This window comes from Myotis daubentonii, chromosome 9 (assembly GCF_963259705.1).
Source record: "Myotis daubentonii chromosome 9, mMyoDau2.1, whole genome shotgun sequence".
NCBI lineage: Eukaryota > Metazoa > Chordata > Mammalia > Chiroptera > Vespertilionidae > Myotis > Myotis daubentonii.
In genome coordinates, this window is record NC_081848.1 from 84,572,342 (window position 1) to 84,589,311 (window position 16,970).

Below are 16,970 nucleotides of genomic sequence, written 5' to 3' on the forward strand. Positions count from 1 at the left end.
GTTAAAGTTCAATCCGGAATCTTAGTGAGAACAGATTGAGGTGGTAGGATGTGAAGAATTAGCCCCGGACGTAATATTATAATTATCATCACAGAGGAGAGTCCCGACCCCCTGGAGGCTGGTGGGCCCCCTGGTGGGGAGGCAGGAGTGCAGGCAGGTGCAGAGCGTTTAGGAGCCAGTGTGGCCGGTGGCGCAGCTCAGAGTCTGAGCGTTCATCTGTGAACCAGGAGGTCACGGTTCAATTCCCGGTCAGGGCACAGGCCCAGGTTGCCGGCCAGTGTGGGCCCTGCAAGAGGCAGCCGATCCATGATTCTCTCTCACATCGATGTTTCTCTCTCTTCCTCTCCCTCCTTCTCCCTCTCTCCCTCTGCCCCCCCTTCCCCTCTCCCTCTCTCTAAGACCCATGAAAAGCATGCCCGTGGGCAAGGAGGAGAACAAGAAAGATGCAGACGTGAGCCTGGCCTGCAGTGCTCTCTGCTCTCTGATGGGCCCAGCTCGGTCCCCTTTGGCAGCCAGGCTGGTGCGGGCTGGGGACCCCCCAGAAAGAAGGCAGGGGGACCCCTGGATAATGTTTCCGTCCCCGACCGCCTCATAGCTGCCGACAGGCCGTCCGGCCCAGCAGGCGGTCCTTCCTCAGCCACGGGCCTTGGGCTCACACCCGCCACGCGTGAGGATCGGCCTGACGCCTCGCCACCATTTGCTTGGGGGGCTGTTTCCTGGCAGTTTCTGTTGTTATTAATCCCAAGACTCAGAGACACAGGTCATATTTATTTATTAAAAATATATTTTTATTGATTTCAGAGAGGAAGGGAGAGAAGGGAGAGAAACATCAATGATGAGAGAGAATCAGGGATTGTCTGCCTCCTGCACGCCCCACACTGGAGATGGGGCCCGCAACCCGGGCCTGTGCCCTGGCCGGGAACCGAACCCTGACCTGCTGGCTCCTAGGTCAATGCTCAGCCCCTGAGCCGCGCCGGCCGGGCGAGAGGTCATATGGAAAATAAAGCAACCACAGTGTGGAAGCGAGGCTTCTGAGGCGAGGCAGGGCTCCGAGCGGACACCCTTTCAGTTTTGCCGCATGTGGCCACCGCCCTCGCCCTCGCACCCACCGTGGCCCGGCTCCGGCCACCCGCCGCCCGCTCTCCCGAAGGCAGGTGTGCGATGGGTCCGGGCGAGCAGGACGCGGCTCGTCCAGCCGCTCTTCGTTTGGAACGCGCCGCCTTCTGTTGAAGTTGCTATTTTTAACAACACATGTGGCAACAGCACTCATTCCCGCACGAGCCTATAAAGCTGTCCGAGCGCTCAAAACAGAATCAAAAGATGAAATTAAAAAATATTTAGGTATTGCCCGTCCGGTGTGGCTCCGTGGTTGAGCACTGACCTCTGAACCAGGAGGTCATGGTTCGATTCCCAGTCAGGGCACATCCCCAGTGTGGGGCGTGCAGGAGGCAGCAGGTCCATGATTCTCTCTCCTCATGGATGTTTCTCTCTCCCTCCCTCTCCCTTCCTCTGTGACATCAATACAAGTATACTTTTAAGTATTCGGTCCATGCTTCGTTGAGGTTAGGACAGTCGATCGCCCATTCCACACTGTGTCTGCGTCTCAGTGCATCTGTCTTCCCTGCCCCCGCCTTCCCCTGTGCCTGGACGCGGACCTCCGGGCCCCGGTGTGAACTCTGTGGCACCGGCTGTGACAGGCGCTCGGGTTGCAGGGAGGATGCCGAGTGTGGGGTGCAGGCTCCTGGGACAGGGCGGCAGGAGGGGTCCAGACATGGCCAGCCAGGGGTTCCGGGGCTCCCCAGCTCCAGCCCAGCCGCCCCTGTCTTAGGGCCCCGCCCCCGGGTGAGGTGGGCAGAGCTCAGGGTGGAGGCCCCATGAGTGAGGCTCTGGGATCCCCCCCCCCCCCCCGCTGCCAGCAGGGGAGGCACTCAGGGTCCGGCCGGAGAAAGTGGGGTAAGTCACGCGTGACGTTCCCTTTGGCATTAAATCCCCGTTCCCTCGGGAAGTAGCTTCCTGGACTCCCTCCGGGAGAAAGCCTCTTTAGCAGCGGGCACCCGGCCAGGTGGTCCCCCACCTCTCAGACGGCGTGGCCGGGGCCAGGTTCAGGGCCGCCACCGTCAGTAACAAGCTGGTTTACACGTTTAAATCTCACTCTTACTGGCGGTGCCTGCTGAGCAGGGGCGGGGTGGGGAGGGAGGGGGCACGAGGGGGTCCGCCGAACAAACCCGCTGTGCAGTCGGCGAGGCTGTGACCGGGTGCCCTCCCCGTCCAACCCGGCCCCCTTCCCTCCACCCCTGCACCCCGAGCACCTGTCATCGGACCGGGCCCCCTTCCTTCCACCCCTGCGACACATTGAAATACGTTTTGTTGATTTTTAGCGAGAGAGGAAGGGAGAGGGAGAGAGAGAAACATCAATGATGACGCCGCCCCTCATTAGGCACCAAGCCCCCCCGCCCCCCCCCCCCGGCCTGTGCCCTGACCGGGAATCGAACCGTGACCCCCTGGCTCATGGGTCGTCGCTCAGCCCCGGACCCCCGCGGCCGGGCCCCTGCGGCACATGCAGCCCAGTCGTCTTTGTTCGGGGAGTTTGCGCGTTTTCAGCCTTTGACTCTGAGCTGCTCCCGCTGAACGCGTGTCTGGTTCCCGCCCTGTCCTCCTCTGGGCCCGGCCCACGGGGGCCCCGCAGCAGCTCGGCCGAGTTCCTACGTTAAATCAGTTCAGAGACGCGGTGTCGGAGAAGGACCCCACCGTGGACTGACCTTCGAGCTGGCCCGCCCCGTCCTTGGAACGTGTGCTCTGCCCTCCGGCCACGGCGGGCGCTGTCCAGGGTCACAGACTGAGGCCGCAGTGGCGTGGAGGCCGCGCATGGCGCTCGGGACTGGCCCCGGGGGACCCTCGAGGTTCCCCAGCTTCTTAACCCGCCCCCTCCCCCTGAGGGGCCCCCCCTCTTTCCTGCGTCTCCTCCTGCCCTCTGAGTAGGGGACCGGGTTTGCTAACCCGCCCTGGACCTGGGTGTGCACCCTTAACCGCACTGCACCTGAGGTGGCCTGGCCAGGGAGCTGCCCCCCAGGAGGCCCCGCCCGGAGGGGGAGAGCAGGGGCCTCAGGGATCAAGGGCCCGTCCTGCCCGGTGGGCAGGGGCAGGGGCAGGGGCAGGGGCCCCACGGCAGGTGCTCTGAAGGGTGGGCATGTGGAAGCCACTCTTGAGGGGCTGAGGACAAAGGGGGGGTGAGAAGGCAGGGACCCCTGAGGATCTCAGAGGGTTTGGCCTGACCCAGGAGGGGCGGGGGCCCGGGAATGCCCAGGGAATTCCATCTGGGGCTGGTCCAGGACGGCGATCGCCAGGTGGCAGGCGGTCGGGACGGCGGCTGCCAGGTGGCCCGGAGGACGGCGCCAGGTCTACCTCCCGGTCACACCTGGGTAGCGGGTGTCAGGTGGGCGTCAGGTGGAGGGGCCTGTGGGTGCTTCAGGGGGTTACCTGGAGGGTCCCCCGCATGTGCAGGCATCGTGTGAGACTAGAAAGTTCCAAAGGTTCCACAAAGCGTGAGGTTCCCGGCAAGTTGGAGCAGGGCCGTCTTTCCTGGTGCCGCAGCCTCCGCTTCTCCTCTTTTCCATCCTCACCCTCGGACGTTTCCCGTTGATTTTAGCGAGAGTGGGAGAGAGAGGGAGGGACAGAGAGAAACACCGATGCGAGAGAGACACATCAATTGGTTGTCTCCGGCTTATGCCCCAGAACAGGGTGAGGAGCCTGCAACCGAGGTACGTGCCCTTGACTGGAATCGAACCCGGGACCCTTCAGTCCACAGGCCGGCACTCTATCCACTGAGCCACACCAGCCAGGGTGCAACCTTCCTTTTAAACATTTTTTTAAAAAATAAACTTTTATTGATTTCAGAGAGGACGAGATAGAAACATCAATGATGAGAGAGTCGTGGATCGGCTGCCTCCTGCACGCCCCCCCACTGGGGATGGAGCCCGCAACCCAGGCCTGTGTCCTTGACCGGGAACTGAACCGTGACCTCCTGGTTCCTAGGTCGATGCTCAGCGCCTGAGCCCCACCAGGTTTGTCACGTCGGCAGCGTGCTCACCGGCTCCACCCCGGGGGCTCCTCACTGTCGCTGTCGCCTCAGGGACAATGGCTCTTCCTCAGGGTTGCGTTTCCCACTGAGAGCGAAAGCTGCTGGTGGTCCGCACCCGCCCACCCTCTGGGTCCCCGCTCTGGGACGCGCGGAGCCCTCGGGCCGGGTCCTCTCCGCCGTCCAGTCCCGGCCTCATCCTCGTCACAGCCAGCGGTGGTCATGGGCTCATGGAGAAACGAGAGAGCTGCCCAGTGCTCGCTGTGTGGGCACAGGAGGAAGCAGACGGCCTGCCGTGGAGGAAAACAGAGGAAAGGCCCTGGCTGGTGTGGCTCAGCAGATAGAGCATAAATCGGATGCTGGGTCCCGGATTCGGTTCCGGTCAAGGGCACGTGCCTGGGTTGCAGGCTTGATCCCCAGTAGGGGGCGTGCAGGAGACAGCCGATCAGTGATCATGGATGTTTCTATCTCTCCCTCTCCCTTCCTCTTTGATATCAACAAAAATATATTTATATATAAAAAAGAAAACATAGCTCTAACCGGTGTGGCTCAGTGGATAGAGCGTCGGCTTGCGGACTGAAAGGTCCCAGGTTCCATCCCGGTCTAGGGCATGTACCTTGGTTGCAGGCACATCCTCTCTAGGAGGTGTGCAGGAAGCAGCTGATGGATGTTTCTAACTCTCTATCCCTCTCTCTTCCTCTCTGTAAAAAAATAAATAAAATACGTATTTTTTTAAAAAAGAAAACATGGAGGAAAGAATTGCAAAAGCATGGAGCATCCACAGGAATGGCGGGAGCACTTACCTTTCCCTGCATTGCCCTGCACATCTGGGCATGCCTGCCTTTCCCTGCATTGCCCCTGCACATCTGGGCATACCTGCCTTTCCCTGCATTGCCCCTGCACATCTGGGCATGCCTGCCTTTACCTGCATTGCCCCTGCACATCTGGGCATACCTGCCTTTCCCTGCATTGCCCCTGCACACCTGGGCATGCCTGCCTTTCCCTGCATTGCCCCTGCACACCTGTGCACACTTGCCTTTCCCTGCATTGCCTGGGCACACCTGTGCACGCCTGCCTTTCCCTGCATTGCCCTGCACACCTGGGCACACCTGCCTTTCCCTGCATTGCCCTGCACACCTGGGCACACCTGCCTTTCCCTGCATTGCCCTGCACACCTGTGCACACCTGCCTTTCCCTGCATTGCCCCTGCACACCTGTGCACACTTGCCTTTCCCTGCATTGCCTGGGCACACCTGTGCACGCCTGCCTTTCCCTGCATTGCCCTGCACACCTGGGCACACCTGCCTTTCCCTGCATTGCCCTGCACACCTGGGCACACCTGCCTTTCCCTGCATTGCCCTGCACACCTGTGCACACCTGCCTTTCCCTGCATTGCCCCTGCACACCTGTGCACACTTGCCTTTCCCTGCATTGCCTGGGCACACCTGTGCACGCCTGCCTTTCCCTGCATTGCCCTGCACACCTGGGCACACCTGCCTTTCCCTGCATTGCCCTGCACACCTGTGCACACCTGCCTTTCCCTGCATTGCCTGGGCACACCTGGGCACACCTGCCTTTTCCTGCATTGCCTGGGCACACCTGGGCACACCTGCCTTTCCCTGCATTGCCCCTGCACACCTGGGCACACCTGTGCACACCTGCCTTTCCCTGCATTGCCCCTGCACACCTGGGCACACCTGTGCACGCCTGCCTTTCCCTGCATTGCCTGGGCACACCTGTGCACGCCTGCCTTTCCCTGCATTGCCCTGCACACCTGTGCACGCCTGCCTTTCCCTGCATTGCCCTGCACACCTGGGCACACCTGTGCACGCCTGCCTTTCCCTGCATTGCCCTGCACACCTGGGCACACCTGTGCACACTTGCCTTTCCCTGCATTGCCTGGGCACACCTGTGCACGCCTGCCTTTCCCTGCATTGCCCTGCACACCTGGGCACACCTGCCTTTCCCTGCATTGCCCTGCACACCTGTGCACACCTGCCTTTCCCTGCATTGCCTGGGCACACCTGGGCACACCTGCCTTTCCCTGCATTGCCCCTGCACACCTGGGCACACCTGTGCACACCTGCCTTTCCCTGCATTGCCCCTGCACACCTGGGCACACCTGTGCACGCCTGCCTTTCCCTGCATTGCCTGGGCACACCTGTGCACGCCTGCCTTTCCCTGCATTGCCCTGCACACCTGTGCACGCCTGCCTTTCCCTGCATTGCCCTGCACACCTGGGCACACCTGTGCACGCCTGCCTTTCCCTGCATTGCCCTGCACAACTGGGCACGCCTGCCTTTCCCTGCATTGCCCTGCACACCTGTGCACGCCTGCCTTTCCCTGCATTGCCCTGCACACCTGGGCACACCTGCCTTTCTCCGGCTCTGGCCTCATGCACCTGGGCAGATCCCCTCTCTCCTGGCACCTCCGTTCCCCCCTGTCAGCTGAGGGGAAGGGCTAGGTCGCTCCCCTTGGACAGCCGAAGGCCCCGTCTCCCAAACAGTGCCGGCCCCCAGGTCCCGGCCCAGGAGCGCCCCCGGGAGGGACGGGGCTGCCGCCGACTGCAGCTGCCCGGGGCTCACCTGAGCCACAGAACGTGTGTGGTGTTTCCCGGGACAGGGAGTCGGTCCCGCTCCACGTCCCCTCACGCACGCTGCCTGTTTCCAGCTCGGTCCCCCTCCTCTGCCTGGGAGGCCGGTACTCTGTGCTCAGCGAGCAGCCCTGGCCTGGCGGGCAGCTGCGGGCTCCGACTCTCCAGGAGAAGGCGAAGCTCTCAGGTGGAGCCCGGCCGGCGCGGCTCAGGGGCTGAGCGTCGACCTAGGAACTGGGAGGTCACAGTTCGGCTCCCAGTCAGGGCACGGGCACAGGTTTCGGGCTCCATCCCCAGTGGGGGGCGTGCAGGACGCAGCCGATCAATGATCCTCTCTCATCAGTGATGTTTCTATGTCTCTCTCTCTCTCCCTTCTTCTCTGAAATAAATTTTAAAATATTTAAAAGAAAAAAAAGAGAGCTCTTTAACAGGCCCTTTCAGACCTCAGCAGGCACGTGGGGCCCCGGACCAGGCAGCCTTGGGAGCCAGCACACGGAGTTCCGAAATCCAGACGCAAAAAGGAGGCGCTCCCTTTCCTCTGCGGACACTAACCCAGGGGCTCAGCCACAGGCCGCCCCGGGCCCCTGGAACTCAGGCCGCTGAGAGAAGTCCTCCGAGGTCAGCACCGCAGTGCCCGTCCGAGGCCCACACCCCGCGGGGACCGGCTGCCGGGGATGGAGGTGCCCCAGGCACTGACACCCCTCCCAGGGCACCAGGGTGAGCATGGGCACAGCTGCCCGTCCGACCCAGCCTGCCCACAGGGGGTTAGTAAGGATGGGAGGATGTTGCCTCATGGGCGCAGGCTGAACTGGGCGTCTCTGACGGCCGGGAAACTGGGACGAGAGCAGGAAGCCGCCCTCAAGATGCCAAAAGATGGGGTGCTCACAGAGCGCTGTTGTTGGGCCTCAGACAGATCGGAGGGGCTGGGGGTGCTGAGGGTGTGTACTGGTGGGGGGCAGAGGAGGGGGGACGGCTGGCAGAGGCCTGGGTCCCTGGGGAAGAAGTATTTCTGGAGACAGCGGGGCTCTGGCGTCTGAACGCTCTGTGGGGACAGCGGGGAGGTGTCTGCTGAGCTCTGGCTTGCTGCCTCCCCAGCTACCGCGGAGATTTTCCTAGAAGTCGGGGAGGGGTGTGGGGGGCATCTGGGTGCAGGCAGGTGGTAGCGTGGCACTTGTCTTGGCATTGGGGTGGTGGGGCATGCACAGCCCTTCAGTTCAGCTGACCCGACTTATTTGGGGTCACGGGAGGGACTGATAGAAGTCAGGGGAAGTGGCCCCCCACTCCCCTCAAAAGCCATAGTGTGGATCTGCCCCTGACCAGCCCAGAGAACACGGGGCGGCCTGCTGGCCCGCCCTCCGCAGGGCCCGGGCCAAAGGAATGAGGCCTGCAGGCTGGGCCGGCTGCCTTCCGCCCGCTCAGGATCGCTCTGACTTGACTGATTGCCTCCTTTCTCCCTTCAGCACATGCCTCCCGGGGAGGACGCGAGGAGGCCGGGAGTGGGCATCTGCCCCGGGTCGGGCCCAGTGCCACACGCCAGGGGCCCGAACACAAACCCAACCTGTTTTTTTATTTTATTTTCTTTTTTAACCAAAGTGCCTTTAAAGACGTCTTTGAAATGTGGGACAATTATGCAAGCAGGAAAAAAAAGTATCTAGAGCAAATATTTAACTTTGCCTTTGGTATGTTGAACTCACTGGCCCATGCAACTCTCTCAGGCATGTCCTATAAGATTGACTTAACAAATACGTGTAAAATATGTATTAAAATGATGTCCGGTTTCGGGCTCCATAATTCTCTCTCCTCATGGATGTTTCTCTCTCCCTCTCCCTTCTCCCATCCTCTCTGAACTCAATAAAAAGATATACTTTAAAAATAATTTAAAAATTTAAAAATGTGCCTATAAAATACAAAAGTCTATGGCAGCGGTTCTCAACCTTTGGTTCGCGACCCCTTTGGCGGTTGAACGACCCTTTCACAGGGGTCGCCTGAGACCATCCTGCATATCCGATATTTACATGACAATTCCTAACAGTAGCAACATTACAGTTATGAAGTAGCAACGGAAATAATTTTATGGTTGGGTCACAACATGAGGAACTGTATTTAAAGGGCCAGACGGTTGAGAACCACTGGCTACGGCATATGCTATATGTGTAGTTTCCTTCACGGGAGGCGCATTGGGGTTCTGTGTAACGGAGGCTCTCTGTCCTGGGAGCAGCTGTTACACCCCTGGACGCGGGTGCCCGCCTCGCCCCCCATGGCAGATCTTGGAGGCAGAAATACGGACTATTGGAAGCTCAGGACCAGAGACCTCGGTCGCTCACTCGGAGCCACACAGCACGGGAGGGAGGAAGTAGTTAGGGCCGAGCACAGCTGTCAGCCAGGGCTCCTGCCTCGGGAGGAGCAGATCCGCCGAGTCTCAGCCCCGGGCTGGGGCGCCGGGAGGGAGGCGGGGGAGCGGTGGCGGCGCGTCCCGGGCACCAAGTTTCCCGGGCTCCGCACGCCTCCGACGGGCGGGCCTCGGTGTTCCCGAGTCCTGTTCACGCCGATGCCCTGGGGCGGGAGCCCCCGCGTCCGGAAGAATCGCACAGAACCCAGTCCGGCTCCGCAGACCCGGGGACTCGCCGGTGCGCGGGGCTCTCGGCGGAGGGGCGGCCGCGCGCGGCGGGGCGGGGCGGGGCGGGCGGGGCGGGGCGCCCGGGCGCTGCCGGGCCGGCGTTGCTACAACAGACCCGCCCGCCGAGCTGAGCCGCGCGGCCGCCGGGCCGAGCAGGTGGAGCAGGTGGGGCGGGTCCACGGTCTCGCCGCGGAGAGATTCGCGCGGGTCCGGGGCCACGCGCGCCCCTGGGCAGCCAGAGGACCCTCCCCCACCCTCGCCGGCCCCACCGCCCGCGCGGGACCGAGCGGAGGGACGGCCCAGCCACCGGCGAGGCGCTCCCGGCCTCCCGCAGCCGCGGGGCGGGGCCGCCGCCTCCCCTCCCCCCGCCCCTCCCCCCGCCCGGACACCTGCGCGGCGGCGGCGGCGGCTCGCGCGCTCCGGCCGCTGGGCGCGGCGCCGCCGGGTCCTCGGTCCCCGCGGCCCAGCCAGGTGCGCGCGGCCGCCCGCCCTCCCCAGGGGGCCCCGGTCTGACCGCTCGCCGGGAGCCGACGGAGGCCAGGCACCAGGTAAGGCAGCGGCGGGGGCGCGGGTGGGGGTGGCTGGGCGCCCGGCAGGGTCTGGGAGGGACAGGAGGTGCCCCTGGGCGCCCGCCCCTGCGCGCCGGCTGCACTTGGGGTGCGTTCGGACTCCGGGAGCCCCAACTCCCGGGTCAGCGTCGTCCTGGACCCGCGGAGTCCGGGCTGGGGGTGGGGCGGGGTCTGTGCGCCCCTGGAGAGACCCTCCCGCCGCTTCTGCTGGATCGGGGGCCGGTTTAAGACGCTTTAGAAGCGACGTGGGCGCAGGACACCCCCTTTGTCTCCCGCGCGCGCGAACCCCTCACCCCTAACTCGCCCGGCACCCCCCGTGGGGCAAGGCGGGTGGGTTTCCCCCCCCCCCGTCTCCCCTTCCCCCACCCCTCTCTGCCCCAGGTCGTCGCCCGCCGACCCGGTGACCCGGGTCAGGCTGCCCGCCGAGGAGCCGGCGTGGGGCCGCCAGGGGGCGCGCGGGGAGCGGGGAGCGGGGACCTCGCCGCGGTCGCGGGGACCTGGAAGACCCAGCTGCGGTCACCAGGCCCCGCACCGGCGCCCGGACCCCCGCCCGGGAGCGCGCGGTCGGTGCAGCGGCCCCGGAAGGCCCCGTCCGGCGTCCCCGGTGCAGGTTCTGTGGTCACGGGATGGGCCCCCGGGCCCCCGGGGTCACGCAGAGTACCCGCCAAGCGCCCTGTTCGCCCGCCACGCGCCCCAGCCGGGGTGGGGGCGCCGGTCGGAGCAGGGGAGCCGTCCCGGTCCCGCCGCCGCCGCCGTGAATTATGCAGGAGGCGGCCCCGCGCGCTTCTCAAGTTTCCCGGCAACTTTCTCCGGGGCCGCGCTCCTCCCGGCGGCCCGGCACCCACCCCGCCCTTGCCCCTGAGCTGGGGCCGCGGGATCGCGGAGCCGGTGCGACCCCCGCGAGGGTCTCCCCGCCGGGGTCGGAGGGTGCGGGCAGCGGCCGGCTGCCCTCGCGGGGGGTCTGCGCGCGGGCCGTCTCGCACCGGATGGGGGTCGGGCAGGCGAGGTTCGCGTCTCCGTGGGGCTGGGAGCGTCCAAAGGGGAGGAGGCCGTGCCCGGGACCGTGGGCTCTCGCCGCGGAGCCTTGAAGGCCGCCTGGGGGGCGGGATCCGAGACTGCGCTCGGCTGGCTCGCTGGCCAGCTGGGAGCTCAGGCCGCAGGACTGGAGGCCTCCGGCCGGCAGCCGTGGCCACGGGCCTGGGGGTCCTCAGAGACCGGCTTGAAATACAGCGGTTCCCCTGGAAATTCGCGGGAGTAAATTGGATAGCTCCGTGACCTCTTTTTGTCTGGAACTCGAGTTGGCATTAACGAGGCCACCGCTAATTAGAGGAGGCGCCACCGGCAGGGGCGTGAGGAAGCCCTCCGTGGGGGGCCGGGGGAGCTCTACCTGGGCCTTGTCCTCGGACTTCGGACTTCGCTGGTGGGGCAGGGAGGGCCCTGGCCTCAGCCCTGACCCAGGTGTGGGGTGTCCACAGGAAAGAGTGGTTAGTGAGGCCCAGCCTGGCACCCTGGGGGCTGGAGGGCGTCCCCGCACCCCCGGGGGCAGCTGGAGGCCGTGTTTCCATGCCCTGTGGGCGACCAGCCTCTGCTAGAAGGGCTGCACCTTGGCCTGCGGGAGCTCTGCGCCCACTGGGTTCTGTGGTGGTTGGGGCTGTTCCTATGTGGGTAGGAGGTGAGCGCCCGCAGGGCCCGCGGGGGACCCTTGTCTCCGTAGGAATGGGGTGCCCTCAGGTGGCGGGGTGGGGAGTGCCCGGGAGCCTCCCTAGGGCACTGGTCCTGAGGGACCCCCGGTTTTCCTAGGGGGAAGGATGGGGGAAAGGTGCTCTTTTGGGCCCTTTGCGAGGAGGCTGTAACTCCTCACCCAGGAAAGGCGCTCTTGATGAACCTGGCGACTTTACCCCGGAAGGCAGCTCCCAGTGGGCACCTGGCCGCTCGGAACAAATTAGATCCCGTTTTGGTGGGGGTAGGGGAGGGTGTGGGGTCCGGTGGCTTCCGGCTCCAAGCACAGTTTGCTTTCCAAAGGCCGGTTCAGCTCGGCCGGCGTGGCTCAGGGGTTGAGCGTCGACCTATGAACCAGGAGACCAGGGTTCAATTCCCGGTCAGGGCACAGGCCCAGGTTGCCGGCTCCATCCCCAGTGTGGGGTGTGCAGGAGGCAGCCGATCAGTGATTCTCTCTCATCAGTGATGTTTCTATCCCTCTCTCCCTCTCCTTTCCTCCCTGACATCAGTGAAAATACATTAAAAAATAAAATGAATAGAAAGCCCGGTTCATATTCAGGCGTTTCCAAGAGGTGCTCGCTCCTCCTTCATCCGTTCATGCACGTGCTTGGCAAGTGCGTGGGGTTTTGGTCACAGTCCCTGCCTCCCGCATCCAGGGGTCACCCTGGGAAGGTGACTTGCTCAGGCCTGGCGGGGCCCCCCTGGGAGGAGCCTGGACCCTGGCAGGCGGGGGTCAGGGGTGGGGAGTGCCCCCAGGAGGCTGATAAGCGAGTCCCCAGGTAGCCTTGCACCTTGTGTTTAATAGGCGATGGGAACAGCGTGGAGGCGAAAGCCGGAGGCGAAGGGAGAGGGGCCAGGAGTTGACCCACATGGAGGAACACTCCCGAACCCGGGCTCCATAGAGGAGGGACCCCTCATCTCACTCGCTTTACGCCAGAGAGGGGACAATCTGTGTCTTCCCAAAGTGGGGTTCGGTGTGGGGGTTGCTGGGCGGCTGGTGTGCCTCCTGCTCCCCAGGACCTGGGGGTGAGGCTCCTGTCGGGTCCCTGGCTCTGGACCCTGAACTCTCTCTCCCACGCATCCCAGCCTCCTGCTCTGTAGCCTGGAGGCCCAGCGTCCCCGGGGGCCGGCAGCCCCAGCAGAAAAGCCTGGGAAATGCACCTTTACTGCTTCCGTCTGTCCATCCAGGGCCCCGGGGAGGGGACAGTTAGGGCAAAGAGGGACAGGGGCTGTGATCGAGGTGACCCTGGGTCTGTGGGCTCGATCCCCATTGTGGGGGGTGCAGGAGGCAGCTGATCAATGATTCACTCTCGTCATTGATGTTTCTCTTTCCCTCTCCCTCTCTGAAATCAATAAAAACATATTTTTAAAAACTAAATAGAATTTTTAAAAAAAGAGATTAGGAGACCCTGCCTGTCCAGGGGCTGCCTGCTTTCCCAGTGTTCTGATTCTCTGGGCTCCTTCCCAGGCGGGGCCCGGCCAGGTGAGGGCTCTGGCCTGGGCCTGGCGGGGTGGCGGCTGTCACCAGGCGGCTCCTGGGAAGGAGGAGGCTGTGCTCAGAAGTCAGCAAGGGGTACATGTGCGGGGCTGGGGGACCCGGAGGAGGCAGAGTGGCCCAAGGGGAGAGCAGCTCTCCACACCCGATGCAGCGACCGAGGGGGGGTCCTCAGGAGACGGGCTGAGGGTGGGCAGAGGGGCCGCGGACAGAGGGGCCTCCAGGCGTGGACCGGAGCTCGCACCTGCCGGCCGCTTCGTCGTTTGCCGCCCCCGCTGCCGGCGCTGTGCTGGCCGGGCTGAGCCCTGCGGTGGTGGTTCGGGGAGAAGGTTGTCTCCAGGGGCTGGAGGGAGGAGTGTGCCCCCGCCCCCCCCTCCCCCGGGAGCCTCTCATGTCAGCCCTGCAGGGGGAGTGGGAGTAGCCTGCCCTGGCCCGGCCTCTGCCTCCCGCAGGCACCCCGGGCACCTCGGGAGGGTCCAGGTGCCCAGCAGCCGGGCCTCGGAAGTCCCAGTGTGACCCGAGGGGCCCCCCTACCCCCCCGCCCCGAGCATTGGGGATCACGGGGGCAGAAGCCGTTCTCGGGCTAGTGCTCGGGTTCGAGGGCGCCGGCACTGGGGCAGGGTGCCCTGGGCTTTGGTTCATCCGGGCATTTTCTCGAGGCCCGAGGGGGGCTCTGCGCTGGGCGGGGGCTGTGGGGGGAGGGTAGGGGCGGAGCAGAAAAGCAGGCAGGAGGATGTTTTAAAAAATATGCTTTTTATTGACTTTAGGGAGAGAGGGAGGGAGAGATAGAAACATCAACGAGGAGAGAGAATCAGCGATCAGCTGTCTCCCGCACGCCCCCCCCACTGGGGATGGAGCCAGCAACCTGGGCCTGTGCCCTGCCGGGACCAAACCATGACCTCCTGGTTCCTAGGTCAGCGCTCAACCCCTGAGCCACGCCGGGCGGGCAAGGGTGACGGTTTCCAATGAGACTGACCACTTAGCAGACGGGGACCCTGCTGCCATCTGGTTCCCCAGGGTTAACCTTCATGCCTCTCCTTGATTGTTCCCCGAGGGGTGGCCCACGCTGTCATCCAGGGGCACAGGAGGTGGGGGGCTGAGGGGGACTCCCTGGGCCCCGTCCGCACCGGCAGTGCTGTCTGGTTACACCAGGCCCGGCCCACGGGCGGCAAAGGCCCTCTCGTTTGGACTCGGTTTTCTCTGATCCAGAGCACCTTCCGGGTCCTCGGCCGCTCCGTCCCCCCCCCCCCCCCACCTGCCTGAGCTTCCGGTCTCCACGCTCCCGACGAGGGGCCGTCGGCTTCTTGCTGATTCGCAGACGCTCTGCGTTCACCCGGGATCCGCTTCGACCTGGCCTGGCCGACCGCGTAGCTTTCTGTCCTAAAGGTTTACATTGGGCCCTGGCTGGCTGCTCAGTGGTTAGAGCATCGGTCCCCGCACTGAAGGGTCTCGGGTTCGATTCCCAGTCAGGGGCACGTACCTGGATCGCAGGTTTGATCCCCGGCCCCAGTCGGGGCGTGTGCGGGAGGCAGCCGTCGATGTGTCTCTCTCACATCCGTGTCTCTCTCTCTCTCTCCGCCCCTCCCACTCTCTCTAAAAAAAATCAACAGAAAAATAGACCGTCAGGTGAGGATGAACAGGGGGAAAGGGAAGTTCGACGCTCGGATGTGGTCCAGGTGCTCGTCCTTTCCCTGCGTGACGTGTGTTTTCCCGGTCAGCCCTCCCGTCGCCATCGGACATTCCCGCGCCCGCTTACTAATCATTTTAATACCTCGCTTCTCATTTGTCTTTTACAAACCCATCAGCAGTTAGCGCCGGGTCTGAGGCCTGAGTGACTCTGGTCCGGCCCCTGATTTTTGTCAGCCCCGTGCACCCCACCCCCACTGCATCCCCCCCCCCCGCCACCGTCCGCCCTAGGCCCACCCCCCGGTTCATCTGGGGATTGGTTCTTGGCTGGGCCTCCCTCCTGTCCCCTGGTCTCTGGGTCCCAGCTCTAAGTCCGCACGGTGTTTACCGTCCCTTAAAAACAAGCTTTGATTTCGGCCCGACCGCGCGCAGCCACGCTGCAAATCGCTCCGTGTCGTGGTGGAGAAATCAGCCAGCTCAGAGGGATGGGCAGCCCAGGGCGCCCCCGGCCCGGCCAGCGCGGGCCTGACAGACGCGGGGACCCTGCTGGTCAGTCCCAGGGGCACTGGAGTGCTGAGGGGCGTCATGGTCAGCGTGGGGGGCAGAGGCTTCCTGACGAGGGACCCCAGGCCGGCGCCCAGCCCTCTGTGATTGTGCCTGGAGCGGGCACCAGCCACCCGTGGCTGTGAGCCCTGGACACGCGGCTGGAGCCACGTGGGGAAATGGTGACATTCTGCATGCATTGGGTTCAATAAAATATTTTTTGAGTATTCGTTTCCATGGCTCCTTTTTCTTTTCTTTTTAAAACTGTGGCCACTAGGGAATGGCCTTTGTGGCTGGAACCCGTGGCTGTCAGACGGGGGGTTTGTAGTTTCGCTGAGGGGGGGCCGGACCTGCTTTCTGATCGCTGGCCCCACCCCGCCCCCGTGAGTAGGGTCTGTTGGGCCCTGGGGGTCAGGCACAGCCCCCTGTGGCTTCCCACTGCAACCTGGTCCCTGCACAGCCTCTGGCCTGGTCTGGGGGGGGTGCGCTGAGTGTTGTGGGGGCTCAGGTGATGGGGCACCGGGCAGCCCCCTCCCAGGTCACCTGCTGTCATTGTGGGGACATGGGCAGCCTGGGGGCCTCCATAGCTCCTCACCCCCCGTGGGCACAGGGACCGGGGATCGGGCCCCACACTGTGCCTCACTGGGGGTCCTGTGGGGGCCCCAGCGAGTGGACTCCCCCCACCCCATCCCCAGGGCTCCAGATGGCGGCCGGGCCGTGGGGTGTGCGGGGGCCGGGGGGGGGCGCTCTGGGCCCTCAGGTGGATGTTGCTGGCGGGTGTGTGTGTGTGTGGATTTGAAATGTTACCCTGCCATCTTTTATTGAAGAGGGAGAAGGGAGGGCAGGGGGAGATGGGATATTCATTCAGCCACCGGTTAGCAGCCCTTTCTCCACAGCCTCCGTCACGGCGGGGGGAGCGGGGGGAGCAGGGGGGTCCCCGCAGTGCTGGAGTGTTTAACCCGAGAGGACTCTCGGCCGAGGCCCCACCCCCTTGACGGCCCGTCAGCAGGCGCCTCTCAGTGGATGCTTAAGGCCGCTGGGCGGAGACTCGGATTAAACAAACACCAGGCGACCTGGTGTGCTTTCCTGTGACCTTCCCACCTTCCCCGAAACACGCCCCCCGCACCCCGAACCTGCCGTCAGCCCCGCGTTCTCCGTCCTCCCCTCCAGTGGACAGAACCGAGTATTCAGCTCCAGTTCCATGGGTTCCCGCAGGCTGGGCTCAGTCCCCGGCCTTGACCTTGACCTTGACCTTGACCCGAGTGTTGGTGCCGCACAGAGCTCCGTGCGGGGCCCTCAGTCCTGGCTGCTTGGGGGAGCGGAGGCTTGTACTTTTGAGTGCACAGGATAAGTGGGCGTCACAGCCTCTTGCTCCCAAGCACCTCGGGCGTCTATTTGCGATTCCTCGCGAATAAAGCTATTTTTAAAATACTACAAACCAGAGCCCACGGAGCCTCCGCCTTCTTAGAAGCGGACTGTGTAGGCCTTGCAGCTCTAACCTGGTGAAGCCGGCTTCCGCCAGGAGGTGTTGGGGTGTCTTTTTTTTTAATTGATCTCAGAGAGGAAGGGAGAGGGAGGGAGAGAGAAACATCAATGAGGAGAGAGACTCAGCGATCGGCTGCAAGCAGGGCCTGTGCCCTGACCGGGAATCGAACCCTGACCTGCTGGTTCATAGGTCGACGCCCCACCCCTGAGCCACGCGGCTGGACGTGGCTGTCCGTATTGCGTCCGTC

At 63.9% G+C, this 16,970-nt stretch overlaps 2 protein-coding genes across 8 annotated transcripts in view; both read left to right on the top strand.

Moving 5' to 3' along the window:
- LOC132241819 (tumor necrosis factor receptor superfamily member 6-like) overlaps nt 1-16,970 on the top strand; it is a 215,580-nt gene that overhangs the window by 64,603 nt on the left and 134,007 nt on the right. The gene's annotated exons all lie outside the window — the stretch shown is intronic.
- Nucleotides 9,702-16,970, top strand: part of SHANK2 (SH3 and multiple ankyrin repeat domains 2) — a 178,489-nt gene continuing 171,220 nt past the window's right edge. For all 7 annotated transcript variants that reach the window (XM_059710659.1, XM_059710660.1, XM_059710662.1 and 4 more), the window contains exon 1: nt 9,702-9,833. The gene's annotated coding sequence lies outside the window, so the exon portion shown is untranslated. The remainder of the gene's footprint in view (nt 9,834-16,970) is intronic.